At 43.3% G+C, this 17,282-nt stretch overlaps 1 protein-coding gene across 1 annotated transcript in view; it reads left to right on the forward strand.

Moving 5' to 3' along the window:
* The window catches only part of SHOC1 (shortage in chiasmata 1), a 1,715,507-nt gene that overhangs the window by 204,872 nt on the left and 1,493,353 nt on the right, over positions 1 to 17,282 (forward strand). The window lies entirely within an intron of this gene.

Genomic DNA, 17,282 nt, shown 5'->3' on the forward strand with positions numbered 1-17,282 from the left:
TGGTGGACCCGGACCAGGCAGGATTTGTCCCCGGGAGGCAGACGGTAGACAATACCAAGAGAGTGGTTCATATCCTGGAGAAGGCCTCCCGGATTCCCGGAGAGAGAATGCTGTTGGCTGTAGACGCGGAGAAGGCGTTCGACCGGGTACATTGGCCTTATTTAGAACGGGTCCTGGCGAAGGTGGGAATAGGGGAGAAATTCCGCACCTTGGTATTCAATTGCTACAGGTTTCCATCTGCGGTGGTACGGGTGAATGGCTACAACTCTCAGAGGTTTGCGATAGAGAGAGGCACCAGGCAGGGGTGCCCATTATCCCCGCTGCTCTTCGCACTATATATGGAGCCCCTTGCCCAAAGGATACGCCAAAACCCGAATGCGAAGGGAATACGGATGGAGAGGTATACCCACACAATTAGCCTCTACGCAGATGACATAATACTGACACTAGCTGATCCAGGGAGGGCACTCCCAGCATGTGTCACAGAGCTAGAGGCTTTTGCGACTGTCGCAGGATTCAAAATGAATATAGGGAAGTCGGCGGCCCTCGATGTGTCATTGAACGCTACCACGCGAACCGAACTACAGAACCTCTTCCCCATGCACTGGTCTCGGGACCTGGTGCCTTATCTGGGCATCTTATTGGCCCCCACCTTGCCCGCTATGGTAACCGCCAACTATGCAGCCCTGGGAAAGAAAATTAAGGAGGAACTGGGGCGCTGGAGCAGAGGCACACTATCTTGGCTAGGCAGGATAGCCGCGGTAAAGATGACTATCCTACCACAGGTTCTGTACCTGTTCCGGGCTCTGCCGCTCCAACCCCCAAAAGGGTGGATCCAGCAGACTCAAGTGGACCTTGCTCCTTTCATCTGGCAGGGCCGCAAACCCAGGATGAAGAGGGCCTTATCCACCCTAGCCCCTGAAGCAGGGGGACTAGGTATACCGGATTCACGCAAGCATTTCCAGGCGGCACAACTGCGATACCTTGTGGAGTGGAGCAGATGGGAGTCAGATAAAAACTGGCTTTTCCAGGACCAGGCAGTAGCGGGCCGGCCTCTACAGGAGGTCACCTTTTTGCGTAGGGCTCACCGTCCCCCTAATCTGTACGCGTCTTTCATCACGCGAGTCCCGATGAAGGTATGGGATGCCACTAATGTTGTGCATGATCTCTCCACGTTCCCCTCGCCGTTCAAGCCATTGGTCGAGAACCCAGACTTTAATCCCGGGATGGAACAGGGGACCTTTACGCACTGGCGGACTGCAGGATGCAGGACGCTGTTCCATATGTATACTCCAGATGGCGTCATCCCATTTCAGGATTTCAGGCGAGACTATCAACTGCCCGAAACGGAGAGAATGCAGTATATGCAGCCGCAGGTGCGTGAATCAGCGGACAGGAGGCTCCTACCTTATGAGAAGTGGCTTGTGACACGCACCTCAGATACGAAATTAATTTCGGACCTCTACAAATTTTTGCAGCCTCCTCCCTCTCATCTTTATAATCCGGGCAGGGAACGTTGGGAACGGGAATTGGGGAGGACATTGAGTCACACAGAGTGGGACCAGATTTCATACCGAGCACGACATTCCGCATACCACACGGGACTTACGGAAACGTTCACTAAGGTATCCACCTACTGGTACTACACACCAAAAAGATTACATGAAATGAATCGTAACATTGAGAACACATGCTGGCGGGCTTGTGGACAAATAGGCACACTTACACATGTTCTGTGGGACTGCCCCCTGCTGTGCCCCTACTGGAAAGAAGTCTTGGAAGAAATTGATACACACTTTGACATCGAACTGCCACGCTTCCCTACGTATGTACTGTTGGGCTTGCCCAACCGGCTGATGTACCCTCTAAAGTCCTGTAGGGGCAGGCAGATTGCAATAGCTCTGGGCTCAGCAGTTCAAAACATCCTCATACACTGGCACACCACCACACTCCCCTCACCCACGGGTTGGCTGCATAGATTATGGCATGTTCTGGGCATGGAGAAGTTGTCGCTCACGGTGACAGGAGAGGTGGAGCAGTTTAATGACCTGTGGCAGCAGTTTCACTCACTACTGGTTACGGAATTTAAAGAACTCACATGTCCACGATACCTCCGATTGTTGAGATTAACATCACCTGCAGATTCAGCTGATCAATGAGTCTCAGATTGGAACTAGCTGAGAGGGGAAGGCAGCGTAGGAGGGGTGAAGCGGGAGGGCGAACTTAGCACTGGATGGGGAGGGGAAGGGAGGGGTCCGAGGGGGTGGGAGTGGAGGGGGGAGTTAAGAGGGGGGTTGTTTATTTTTGTGTTATTGTCGCAGCATACGCACCAAGCGCCGAACCCGGATGGGCATTTAGATTGAAGAGACTTTGCGCGCTGGATGCGCTCCTACATGGCTGTGCCATGGCACTGATTTCTTGCGCCAACTGTTTTCTATTTTTGTAAATGTCTCAATAAAATGCTTTAAACCTAAAAAGTAGCTTTGCAACAGTTAGCCCATCATTCTTTCTTGTGGGGAAAGCTTCTACCCATTGAGAGAACAAACAGATGATCACCAAAACATATCTGAGTCGGTTACATGGTGGAAGCTCAATGAAGTCCAACTGCATTCGTGTAAATTGACCTCCTCCCGTCCTATGGTTCCCAAACTCACAATAGTTCTTCTATTTGGATTAAATTGCTGGCATTCCAAACATCTTTGGCACAGACTCTCAGCTATCATCCTAAATTTAGGATTATACCAAGTCTGTCTGAATAAGCGAAGCATAGCATCTCTTCCAATATGAGCTTGACCATGGTACATTCAGGACATATTTGGGATCATGCTATCAGGCATTACTGGTCTTTCATCTTTGTAAACCCAGATTTAATCTTCCTCTCTTTGTCTACATCCTGCTTTTAACCAGACATTTTTCTCTTCCTCATCAGCTTCTTCCTGCATTTGCCTCACTTCCTGCCATGTTTCAACTACAGTTGTTAGCATTAAAGGACTTGGAACATGCTTCTTCTCCCTTTCCTTATTAATGGATGCAAGATTTTTGGCACAGTATTTTGCTATTGAGTCTACATACCTGTTACCTCGGGTGATATGCTTGATTCTGGTCCAGGGAATACATGGCTTGGCATTTCGGGCTGGACTGTTCCCATGAGGCACAGGGTCAAGACTTATTTGCATATGGTCAAGTCTGAAATTGGGGTGGCTTGGTGAGCAAAATAATGATGGATTAAACCCAGATCTGTGACTGGGGGTGAATGTTTTGCCATTGTGCAACATTCCGTCCATCATCTTGTGTGTTTTGCTGTTCACCCTATGCGGGAAGGGTATGCCCAGACGTGGGTCCCATGCTCACTAAGCCACTGGAGTCAAGCTATCCTGGCTGAGGACGGCTGATAGCCAGAAACCGGTCCTAGGATGCTTAATTCCGGTCCAGGGAAGACATGACTTGGCAGTTCGGGCTGGACTGTTCCCATGAGGCACAGGGTCAAGACTGATTTGCATATGGCCATGTCTGAAATTGGGGTGGCTTGGTGAGCAAAATAACGATGGATTAAACCCAGATCTGTGACTGGGGGTGAATGTTTTGCCATTGTGCAACATTCCATCAATCATCTTGTGTGTTTTGCTGTTCACCCTATGTGGGAAGGGTATGCCCAGACGTGGGTCCCGTACTCACTAAGCCACTGGAGTCAAGCTATCCTGGCTGAAGACGGCTGATAGCCAGAAACCGGTCCTAGGATGCTTGATTCCGGTCCAGGGAAGACATGGCTCGGCAATTCGGGCTGGACTGTTCCCATGAGGCACAGGGTCAAGACTGATTTGCATATAGCCATGTCTGAAATTGGGGTGGCTTGGTGAGCAAAATAACGATGGATTAAACCCAGATCTGTGACTGGGGGTGAATGTGTTGCCATTGTGCAACATTCCGTCCATCATCTTGTGTGTTTTGCTGTTCACCCTATGTGGGAAGGGTATGCACAGACGTGGGTCCCGTGCTCACTAAGCCACTGGAGTCAAGCTATCCTGGCTGAAGATGGTTTATAGCCAGAAACCGGTCCTAGGATGCTTGATTCGGGTCCAGGGAAGAAATGGCTGGGCAGTTTGGGCTGGACTGTTCCCATAGGCACAGGGTCAAGACTGATTTGCATATGGACATGTCTGAAATTGGGGTGGCTTGGTGAGCAAAATAAAGATGGATTAAACCCAGATCTGTGACTGGGGGTGAATGTTTTGCCATTGCGCAACATTCCATCCATCATCTTGTGTGTTTTGCTGTTCACCGTATGTGGGAAGGGTATGCCCAGACGTGGGTCCCGTGCTCACAAAGCCACTGGAGTCAAGCTATCCTGGCTGAAGACCGCTGATAGCCAGAAACCGGTCCTAGGATGCTTGATTCCGGTCCAGGGAAGACATGGCTTGGCAGTTCGGGCTGGAGTGTTCCCATGAGGCACAGGGTCAAGACTGATTTGCATATGGTCATGTCTGAAATTGGGGTGGTTTGGTGAGCAAAATAACGATGGATTTAACCCAGATCTGTGACTGGGGTGAATGTTTTGCCATTGTGCAACATTCCGTTCATCATCTTGTGTGTTTTGCAGTTCACCCTATGTGGGAAGGGTATGCCCGGACGTGGGTCCGTGCTCACTTAGCCACTGGAGTCAAGCTAACCTGGCTGAAGACGGCTGATAGCCAGAAACCGGTCCTAGGATGCTTGATTCCGGTCCAGGGAAGACATGGCTTGGTAGTTCGGGCTGGACTGTTCCCATGAGGCACAGGGTCAAGACTGATTTGCATATAGCCATGTCTGAAATTGGGGTGGCTTGGTGAGCAAAATAACGATGGATTAAACCCAGATCTGTGACTGGGGGTGAATGTTTTGCCATTGTGCAACCTTCCGTCCATCATCTTGTGTGTTTTGCACCCCGGGTGATATAGTTATCCCCCTTTTTGTGTGCTGCCAATTTGTCTGGCAATTGAATGGCATCCAACAACATTCGCACAAATTCAGCATTGGGTATGGGTGTTCCTGCAGAAGTCAAATAACCTCTTTGGGACCACAGCTGTCCATAGTCATGAACAACTTCAAAGCCATACTGACTGTCAGTCACTATAGTCACCTTGATTTCTTTTCCCAATTCACATGCTCGAATCAGGGCTATCAGCTCTGCTATCTGAGCAGAACGAATTCCTTTCAAACAAGAAGCTTCTAGCACATCTGCCACTGTACAGACGGCGTATGTTGCACTCAAAGCACCCTCATCTGTTCTCAGACAGGAACCATACACAAACATCACATAATCTGATTCAGGCAAAGGTTCATCTCTGATGTCTGCTCTTGGTTTGGTATAGTATTCAAGAACATCTAAACATTTGTGATCCACTTCATTTCTCACTTCTGTTTCCATTGTATCAGGCAATAATGTGGAAGGATTCACATTTACACATCTAGAAATTGTCACATTTCTGCTCCTCGAATTACCTTTTCGTACTTTGTCATTCTATTATTGGTCAAGTACTGTGTTTTCATTCTAGTGAGGAGAATCTCCACAGAGTGAGGCACATACACTCTTACAGGAAATCCCATCACTATTCCTTCACTTTGTTCCAGACTAGCACTTGTGGCTGCTACTGTTTTCAGAAATCCTGGTAATGCTTTTGCAACCGGGTCCAAAACAGCTGGGAAATAGGCAATAGGTTTTCTCAGTTTTTCATGTCTCTGAATCAGTATTGATAATGCACATCCTTCTCGTTCACTGCAATAGAGCTCAAATTCCTTTTCGTAATCTGGCATCCCTAAAGCTGGTGCTTCACATAGACTAGTTTTTAGCTGCTCAAATGCTTCCATTTCAGTTTTTGGTCAGAACTATAGGGTCTCTGATATCTGCTCTCGTTAATATTTGGAGTGGCTTTGCAATCAGTGAAAATCCACTAATCCATTGTCTACCATAACCTACCTTTCCTAGGAACATTCTCACTTGTCTTTTGGTTTTTGGTGGCTGCATTCCTTGTATCATCCTGATTCTCTCTGTAGTTACTTGTCTAATTCCTTTGGCAATTTTATGACCTAAATACTGCACTTCCTGCTGACAAAATTGCAATTTTGAAGGAGACACCTTATGTCCCTCTTCAGCCAAATGATTTAATAGTGCAATAGTATCTGTTACACATGCATCTTTTGTCTTTGATGCCACAAGGAGATCATCAATATACTGAACCAATACTGATTATCCAGGCATGCTCAAACTCTCCAATGATTTCTTTAGCAATTGGTTAAAGATAGATGGACTTTCAGTATACCCCTGAGGAATTCGGCACCATGCCAAAATACGGTCTCCGAATCTAAACGCAAAAATGGGTTGGCTCTCTGTGTGCAATGGAACTGTAAAGAACGCATTACACAGGTCAATCAAAGTATATTATTCTGCATCATGAGGAATTTGATTTAAAATCACTGCCGGATTTGGTACAATCGGACAACATGGAACTACTGTTTATTAACCTTTCTCAAATCTTGTAGTATTCTAAAGGTTCCGTTTGGCTTTTTCAGTCCTGTTATTGGCGAATTACAAGGAATACTCTCAATTTCTCTCAATACACCTTGTTCAATCAGTTTGTTTATTACAAGGGTTATTCCTTCAATTATTTCTGTAGTCATTTTATACTGGGGAATATTCGGGTAACTTACACCTTCTTTTATAGAAACTTTTACAGGAGCTACATCTTTCATTAATCCAATATCTTCACCTGTGAAATCCCACACCTTTTCTGTCACTATCTTTTTCAACTCATCCGGTATCTTTTCTCGTCCAAATACAGGAAACAATTTGTTTTGCTCTGCCTCAATCATAAACATGGTCATTTTGTATAGGCTATCTTCTTTTGGGGTTTGCAATTCTATGCCATCTGGTGAACAGTATATGGCAAAATTCATTTTACACAAAATATCTCGTCCTAACAGATTTACAGGGCTAATATCACACACCACAAATCGGTGCATGTCTTTGAAATTTCCAATTTCTTCTTCAACTGGTTGTGTTAAGGAGGTTTTAATCCGTCTATTGGCAACACCTACAACTTGGATGTGGTCTCCCGAGAGAGGAAGATTTTGAACTTCCACTGACCTAACAGTAGAACGGCTAGCACCAGTGTCCACTAGGAAAGTTATTTTTACATCATTCACCTTTCAACTTACAAATGGACCAGACTGATCTACCTCAAGAGTGGCTCCAAGCACACACTCTTCTCCCTCTCTCAGACACCGTCAGAAACTTTCATCCGACTCACTCCTACCTTCTTCTTGCAACCAATACTGAGGACTCACATTCACTCTAGGAGATCTTTTTACCTGCTCGACCCCGCTGAATCCTGTCTCTGCACTGTATCTCTGTTGATTTACACTGTGTGAAAATGGCGTTTGTGGCACCTGACTTTGCTGATTAACTATCTGCGGCTGTTGCGGTTGTTGCTGAATTACCTCATTCTGCACCTGCGGATTCAATGATGCATTTTCTGGGTTAACTCTTGGTGGACACTTACACTCTTTCTTCCAATGCCCTAGCCTACCGCAATTATGGCACGGAAATTTCTTCTTGAGCTCATCTATATTTCCTACCAATTTCGTGTTTGGGAAATTTCCTTTTGGTTTTCCTTGATTTGCATCACTATTCTTGTTTTCCATTTGTGCCACCTGGTGTTCCGCTACCTTTACTTGTGGCCACATAGATTTTTCTTTCAGCTTCTTCTGTTTAGCATCAATCTCTTCACTACAATATTTTGCTTTTCTCAAAACTTCATCCACAGTACCTGACTGCCACCCTATCATATTGTGACGTATCATGTCTCCAATTTCTGGTCTTAATCCATACACAAATCTATAAATAAAATGACTCGTGTCCTTTTCATTCAACTCTTCAGATCCACTATATTGTTTAAATACCAACAACAGTCTTTCATAAAATGAATGTACAGATTCCTTTGGTTCTTGTGTAGTTCTATCTATTTTTACCCAATCTGTCTCTTTTGGTGGAATTTTATTTTTCAAAAACACAATCACTTGTTCATATTTTCTCATCACTTCAGGTGAGGGAGCACCTGTTACTTTGTCTCAGGGATATTCCTCTTTTGGCCAATTTACAGTAATTTTACATTCAGTCCACAAATCTGCTGGTACAACTATATCAAATAATCCATCTAAATCAACCCACAAAACTTTTGAAACTTTCACAAACCTCTCTACTTGTCGATACCATTCTACTGGTTTTTCTCTCAATCGGGGAAAATCATTTGTGAATGATAATATATCCTGTCTACTCCATGGAACACGTACATATCCTCCTCCTGGTATTTCTATCATAGGGAACTCATTTGCAACTGCCTCTTTTTCCCTAACTGGAAACACTAATGTTGATTTGTCACTAGTCTCCGCTTTCTTCTTTGGCCATCTCACTCTCCATTTAGTCACATCTCCCCATTTTCGTAATAAAACAATTAATTCCTTTATTTGAGTTAATCTTCCTGCTGTATTCATATTTTCGATATTTTTTTCTGAAAAGTCTACTCTGTATGATTTCTGCAACAATTTATTCTTTGTAAGTTCTATTTCAAATTCATTTGATAAATTTTCTAGCTGATCATGTATTGATTTTGCTTTCCAGGTTATACTTTTGCACATAAACAAAAGTTCATCATCTTGGTACATTTTTAATCTATCTGTTCCAATTGTCCCAATAATTAATTCTTCCATATCTACTTTTAGTTTTGCTACATCCAGTACTTTAGATTCATGTTCTTGTAGTTTTAAGGTTTTGATCCAATCACTTAATCTCTGATCTGATGGTCCAACAGGTGTCTGTGTTAAATCTATTTTTTCCATACTCTTTTCAGGCGTAGCAGAATCAGATTCTGCTCCAGTCGCATATTTATAGGGTAAACTCTGATTAAAAGTCAATTCAGGCGAATTCACATTATTAGTTCGCCTGATTTCTGACAAATCAGGATAAATGTTCCCTTTTATTTTCTGTAAACTCTGTTGTAAATGAATCGTCAAACTCGGTTCTTTTATTCTTTGATTCTCAAACACTGGAATTACTGGCCCTATCATTACTGGAACTGTTACTGCTTCCACATTTTTCTTGAGTTCCTATATTTGCTCTGTCAATGCATTTGTAGATAGAAAATTGTTTTGGAGTCTCATTAATCCTTTCCTCTACTGTTGGAGCATTAGGTGAAATCCATAAAGAACCTGGTTGATACGTTGGTGGTCTTATATTTAATATTTCCTCCAATACAGCATCCTCCGTTTCACTTTCACCATAGCTTTGATTCCCTGTTTCTATATTCTTTCTCTTTTCTGTACATTTCCGTCCTTCATAATCATCCACTAATCTGACTGGATACATACCATCACACTTATTTGCATTCCTCCATCTACGCATTCTAGTCTCATGTGTCTCTCCCCAAAGATTTCTAAATCTTCCTCTGGGTCTGATATGTCTTGACAATCTTTCACTTTCCAACTCATGCATCTCGTCCTCCCATTCACGTAGAGCTTCAAATTGAGCTGGTCTAGGGTCAAGATTCATCATCTTATCTCTTAAATTTCTCAAAATTACCAAATCAAACGATCCTCCTTCTGGGAATGCCAATACACCATAATTTTTAGTATACCTTGCCCAATTCTCTAACCAAACGCACGTATGGTAACCATATTTCGACAACATATAAGAAGCAGGCGTTTTCGGTGGAGGAAGTATTTTTCCCTCTCTCGTTACAATTTCCTTATCCTTTACAAACTCACTTTTTAATTTCTTAAACCATGAAGTTTCTTCTTCATCGTAATAGTAAGAATTTTTTTCTCGATAAATTCTCTGTCTTTCAAAAGATTTCCCTGTTGCTGTTCCGTAACACCAACCTTTCACAGCGCTGTTTACACTAACGCACCAATTAGAACAAGATATGTTTTCTTAGTGCTTAACCAAATACTATGCTGCCTTTTCGTGGTGAACCTATCCGCTCCTACCCTGTCTTGGTCACGAGGACCAATTCCAGCGCGACACTTTTGATGTCACCAGCGCTCCGGCTTTTGCAGCGCCGACTGACCCCTGCTTTACAGGATTTTTCCATGAAGTCGTATTTACACGATATTTTACAAAATCAGTTCGTAACTTACACTAAAACAACTCCATTTGTCTGTTTCGCTAAAGAAAGTGATAGTTTTCTCAATTATAAAAGAATTCTGTATTTCCTGTAGACAGCGCTTACCTCTTCTCTACCACAGAATTTTACACTTGCCGATAAGATAGCGCTTGCCTCTATCTTTACCATTCTCAGAAGCTCGGGTTAAGCCCTATTACTCTCTCAGCGATAAGTTTTAAACCACGATATGCAATGATCCCTATACTCGAAGGCCAAGATTTTATAGACTGTCCTCGCTATACATTTATCCCTTCACACGTAGTGTCCCTAAACAGTGATATACGACGATACCACCGCAGTATACGCCGATACTACTTCTTTGAAACAGACTATGCGATGTGCGACTTCACTTGCCACACTTCCTCTGCCTGCAGACAGAGGTACCAGCTTCACGCAATACTCGGAAGCCTTTTCAAGACTACATATAACGCAATACGGACTCAGCAGATGTTAGTCATAATTCTGTACATCATAACTCTTATGAAATACTTTATACATAATCCTAGCTAATTCTATAGCAACCAATGCTCTGCTACCAAGCTAATTACTGATGCAGCGCTCCTCAGGAAATAATTTCTGTCAATCACCCAATATCTACTTACACTCTACTTCATGGATCAGTGAAATTCAAAGAAGAGTGGCTGTATCGTAGTGGAGTATCTAAAACTATTTTGCATATTTTATACTATTTACACCTGCAGTTTAGATGTGTTTACCATGGTTTTCATAAATTCAACATTTATTTAGACACACCACCATTGAAGTCAACGGATCTGCTAGGAAAAAATTAGGCGTAGGAAAACTCAAGACCAGCCTGATTCTCTATTTATCTAATTTTTATTAATAGCAACTTCAGCATGTCTAAGGTTATTCATCTTAATTTATTTATTTCCGAAAAATCAACATTTAAACATAAAGATTTAAATTCAGGACAGCTGGCATCAGTTATTTTAAGAAAAACTCTATATATTTCATTATTTTAAATATCAAGTATTAGCAGAAGACAGATAGTTCCCGAATTAATCATCTATTTCCCTAACATCCCTAACTAGACTCTCAGATAAAGTGCATTTCCCTGTAAAAAGAAACAGAGTTAGACAGGTTCTTACATATCAGGAAAAATCAGCATTCCAGCAGCATCTCGGAACGAAATCGAAACAGCACTTTTTATACCTTTTTCACTAGCTCTATTTATCTAAAAATGTAACTATTACCTAAATGCGAGTTCTGATTGGACAGTTTTGAGGTGGATGAGCATCATTTCGACATCGAAAATTAAAATTTCCTTCCGTTCACTGTTTTCTAATGGGTTCATTGTTCTAATATGAGTCCGGTCTAGTCCTGTTCCCTAGTTGTAACTTTAATTTTCTTTCTCACGTTCTGTACCCCTGTGCTCATCATTTTGGCAGCGATCTGCACTTCCATGTTAAGTTGTCCTTGAACTTTAGTCACGCCAGGCACAAGCAGCTCACATTCAGCTTGGCGCATGCGTTTTTCTTTTGTGGCCACAATAATCGAGTGACTCCATTTTCTTTTAGGCCTCACGAGTCAAAATGGGAACTATCATAGAAACAAACACAAATAAATGTTAATTTAAATCATTTAACCCTTCTGTTTACCTCCCCCTTACTGAGGTTTTCCCTGTTATTAGTTACCTAGCAAATAGCCACACTTAAACGCGATATACTTACTTTAACCTCGCGTTTTGTCACAAAAACATATAAACAAAAGCACATTTATGCTGCATTCCATTATCTTAAAGCTGCTCATTAGTTTGGAACATGACAAAATCACATAAGTAGTTGATTATTGTTTCAACATACGCAAGATTAATTTCCCGCGTGTATTTGTGTAGGTGCATTTCTTATTCTATGTTGGTTAGTCATGCTTGGCATTCCATTAGTACAAGTTATTATTATTGAAGTATGATTTCACAAGGGGTACACAAAATTTTGTTTTTCCACCTTGCTCCATCAGTAGCAGTCAAAATTGTCTCCACTGAAAGTTATAGACATTAGTAGATTCTATAACCCATACATGAAGAAGAGCGAATGGGCTCAGTGATGAAGCAGGGTGAGAAGCACGACATTCCGCATACCACACGGGACTTACGGAAACGTTCACTAAGGTATCCACCTACTGGTACTACACACCAAAAAGATTACATGAAATGAATCGTAACATTGAGAACACATGCTGGCGGGCTTGTGGACAGATAGGCACACTTACACATGTTCTGTGGGACTGCCCCCTGCTGTGCCCCTACTGGAAAGAAGTCTTGGAAGAAATTGATACACACTTTGACATCGAACTGCCACGCTTCCCTACGTATGTACTGTTGGGCTTGCCCAACCGGCTGATGTACCCTCTAAAGTCCTGTAGGGGCAGGCAGATTGCAATAGCTCTGGGCTCAGCAGTTCAAAACATCCTCATACACTGGCACACCACCACACTCCCCTCACCCACGGGTTGGCTGCATAGATTATGGCATGTTCTGGGCATGGAGAAGTTGTCGCTCACGGTGACAGGAGAGGTGGAGCAGTTTAATGACCTGTGGCAGCAGTTTCACTCACTACTGGTTACGGAATTTAAAGAACTCACATGTCCACGATACCTCCGATTGTTGAGATTAACATCACCTGCAGATTCAGCTGATCAATGAGTCTCAGATTGGAACTAGCTGAGAGGGGAAGGCAGCGTAGATGGGGTGAAGCGGGAGGGCGAACTTAGCACTGGATGGGGAGGGGAAGGGAGGGGTCCGAGGGGGTGGGAGTGGAGGGGGGAGTTAAGAGGGGGGTTGTTTATTTTTGTGTTATTGTCGCAGCATACGCACCAAGCGCCGAACCCGGATGGGCATTTAGATTGAAGAGACTTTGCGCGCTGGATGCGCTCCTACATGGCTGTGCCATGGCACTGATTTCTTGCGCCAACTGTTTTCTATTTTTGTAAATGTCTCAATAAAATGCTTTAAACCTAAAAAGTAGCTTTGCAACAGTTAGCCCATCATTCTTTCTTGTGGGGAAAGCTTCTACCCATCGAGAGAACAAACAGATGATCACCAAAACATATCTGAGTCGGTTACATGGTGGAAGCTCAATGAAGTCCAACTGCATTCGTGTAAATTGACCTCCTCCCGTCCTATGGTTCCCAAACTCACAATAGTTCTTCTATTTGGATTAAATTGCTGGCATACCAAACATCTTTGGCACAGACTCTCAGCTATCATCCTAAATTTAGGATTATACCAAGTCTGTCTGAATAAGCGAAGCATAGCATCTCTTCCAATATGAGCTTGACCATGGTACATTCAGGACATATTTGGGATCATGCTATCAGGCATTACTGGTCTTTCATCTTTGTAAACCTAGATTTAATCTTCCTCTCTTTGTCTACATCCTGCTTTTAACCAGACATTTTTCTCTTCCTCATCAGCTTCTTCCTGCATTTGCCTCACTTCCTGCCATGTTTCAACTACAGTTGTTAGCATTAAAGGACTTGGAACATGCTCCTTCTCCCTTTCCTTATTAATGAATGCAAGATTTTTGGCACAGTATTTTGCTATTGAGTCTACATACCTGTTACCTCGGGTGATATGCTTGATTCTGGTCCAGGGAATACATGGCTTGGCATTTCGGGCTGGACTGTTCCCATGAGGCACAGGGTCAAGACTTATTTGCATATGGTCAAGTCTGAAATTGGGGTGGCTTGGTGAGCAAAATAATGATGGATTAAACCCAGATCTGTGACTGGGGGTGAATGTTTTGCCATTGTGCAACATTCCGTCCATCATCTTGTGTGTTTTGCTGTTCACCCTATGCGGGAAGGGTATGCCCAGACGTGGGTCCCATGCTCACTAAGCCACTGGAGTCAAGCTATCCTGGCTGAGGACGGCTGATAGCCAGAAACCGGTCCTAGGATGCTTAATTCCGGTCCAGGGAAGACATGACTTGGCAGTTCGGGCTGGACTGTTCCCATGAGGCACAGGGTCAAGACTGATTTGCATATGGCCATGTCTGAAATTGGGGTGGCTTGGTGAGCAAAATAACGATGGATTAAACCCAGATCTGTGACTGGGGGTGAATGTTTTGCCATTGTGCAACATTCCGTCAATCATCTTGTGTGTTTTGCTGTTCACCCTATGTGGGAAGGGTATGCCCAGACGTGGGTCCCGTACTCACTAAGCCACTGGAGTCAAGCTATCCTGGCTGAAGACGGCTGATAGCCAGAAACCGGTCCTAGGATGCTTCATTCCGGTCCAGGGAAGACATGGCTTGGCAATTTGGGCTGGACTGTTCCCATGAGGCACAGGGTCAAGACTGATTTGCATATAGCCATGTCTGAAATTGGGGTGGCTTGGTGAGCAAAATAACGATGGATTAAACCCAGATCTGTGACTGGGGGTGAATGTGTTGCCATTGTGCAACATTCCGTCCATCATCTTGTGTGTTTTGCTGTTCACCCTATGTGGGAAGGGTATGCACAGACGTGGGTCCCGTGCTCACTAAGCCACTGGAGTCAAGCTATCCTGGCTGAAGATGGTTTATAGCCAGAAACCGGTCCTAGGATGCTTGATTCGGGTCCAGGGAAGACATGGCTGGGCAGTTTGGGCTGGACTGTTCCCATAGGCACAGGGTCAAGACTGATTTGCATATGGACATGTCTGAAATTGGGGTGGCTTGGTGAGCAAAATAAAGATGGATTAAACCCAGATCTGTGACTGGGGGTGAATGTTTTGCCATTGCGCAACATTCCATCCATCATCTTGTGTGTTTTGCTGTTCACCGTATGTGGGAAGGGTATGCCCAGACGTGGGTCCGTGCTCACTTAGCCACTGGAGTCAAGCTAACCTGGCTGAAGACGGCTGATAGCCAGAAACCGGTCCTAGGATGCTTGATTCCGGTCCAGGGAAGACATGGCTTGGTAGTTCGGGCTGGAGTGTTCCCATGAGGCACAGGGTCAAGACTGATTTGCATATAGCCATGTCTGAAATTGGGGTGGCTTGGTGAGCAAAATAACGATGGATTAAACCCAGATCTGTGACTGGGGGTGAATGTTTTGCCATTGTGCAACATTCCGTCCATCATCTTGTGTGTTTTTCACCCCGGGTGATATAGTTATCCCCCTTTTTGTGTGCTGCCAATTTGTCTGGCAATTGAATGGCATCCAACAACATTCGCACAAATTCAGCATTGGGTATGGGTGTTCCTGCAGAAGTCAAATAACCTCTTTGGGACCACAGCTGTCCATAGTCATGAACAACTTCAAAGCCATACTGACTGTCAGTCACTATAGTCACCTTGATTTCTTTTCCCAATTCACATGCTCGAATCAGGGCTATCAGCTCTGCTATCTGAGCAGAACGAATTCCTTTCAAACAAGAAGCTTCTAGCACATCTGCCACTGTACAGACGGCGTATGCTGCACTCAAAGCACCCTCATCTGTTCCCAGACAGGAACCATACACAAACATCACATAATCTGATTCAGGCAAAGGTTCATCTCTGATGTCTGCTCTTGGTTTGGTATAGTATTCAAGAACATCTAAACATTTGTGATCCACTTCATTTCTAACTTCTGTTTCCATTGTATCAGGCAATAATGTGGAAGGATTCACATTTACACATCTAGAAATTGTCACATTTCTGCTCCTCGAATTACCTTTTCGTACTTTGTCATTCTATTATTGGTCAAGTACTGTGTTTTCATTCTAGTGAGGAGAATCTCCACAGAGTGAGGCACATACACTCTTACAGGAAATCCCATCAATATTCCTTCACTTTGTTCCAGACTAACACTTGTGGCTGCTACTGTTTTCAGAAATCCTGGTAATGCTTTTGCAACCGGGTCCAAAACAGCTGGGAAATAGGCAATAGGTTTTCTCAGTTTTTCATGTCTCTGAATCAGTATTGATAATGCACATCCTTCTCGTTCACTGCAATAGAGCTCAAATTCCTTTTCGTAATCTGGCATCCCTAAAGCTGGTGCTTCACATAGACTAGTTTTTAGCTGCTCAAATGCTTCCATTTCAGTTTTTGGTCAGAACTATAGGGTCTCTGATATCTGCTCTCGTTAATATTTGGAGTGGCTTTGCAATCAGTGAAAATCCACTAATCCATTGTCTACCATAACCTACCTTTCCTAGGAACATTCTCACTTGTCTTTTGGTTTTTGGTGGCTGCATTCCTTGTATCATCCTGATTCTCTCTGTAGTTACTTGTCTAATTCCTTTGGCAATTTTATGACCTAAATACTGCACTTCCTGCTGACAAAATTGCAATTTTGAAGGAGACACCTTATGTCCCTCTTCAGCCAAATGATTTAATAGTGCAATAGTATCTGTTACACATGCATCTTTTGTCTTTGATGCCACAAGGAGATCATCAATATACTGAACCAATACTGATTATCCAGGCATGCTCAAACTCTCCAATGATTTCTTTAGCAATTGGTTAAAGATAGATGGACTTTCAGTATACCCCTGAGGAATTCGGCACCATGCCAAAATACGGTCTCCGAATCTAAACGCAAAAATGGGTTGGCTCTCTGTGTGCAATGGAACTGTAAAGAACGCATTACACAGGTCAATCAAAGTATACTATTCTGCATCATGAGGAATTTGATATAAAATCACTGCCGGATTTGGTACAATCGGACAACATGGAACTACTGTTTATTAACCTTTCTCAAATCTTGTAGTATTCTAAAGGTTCCGTTTGGCTTTTTCAGTCCTGTTATTGGCGAATTACAAGGAATACTCTCAATTTCTCTCAATACACCTTGTTCAATCAGTTTGTTTATTACAAGGGTTATTCCTTCAATTATTTCTGTAGTCATTTTATACTGGGGAATATTCGGGTAACTTACACCTTCTTTTATAGAAACTTTTACAGGAGCTACATCTTTCATTAATCCAATATCTTCACCTGTGAAATCCCACACCTTTTCTGTCACTATCTTTTTCAACTCATCCGGTATCTTTTCTCGACCAAATACAGGAAACAATTTGTTTTGCTCTGCCTCAATCATAAACATGGTCATTTTGTATAGGCTATCTTCTTTTGGGGTTTGCAATTCTATGCCATCTGGTGA

The sequence above is a fragment of the Lissotriton vulgaris genome, chromosome 3_1 (assembly GCF_964263255.1).
Source record: "Lissotriton vulgaris chromosome 3_1, aLisVul1.2, whole genome shotgun sequence".
NCBI classification, from domain to species: Eukaryota; Metazoa; Chordata; class Amphibia; order Caudata; family Salamandridae; genus Lissotriton; species Lissotriton vulgaris.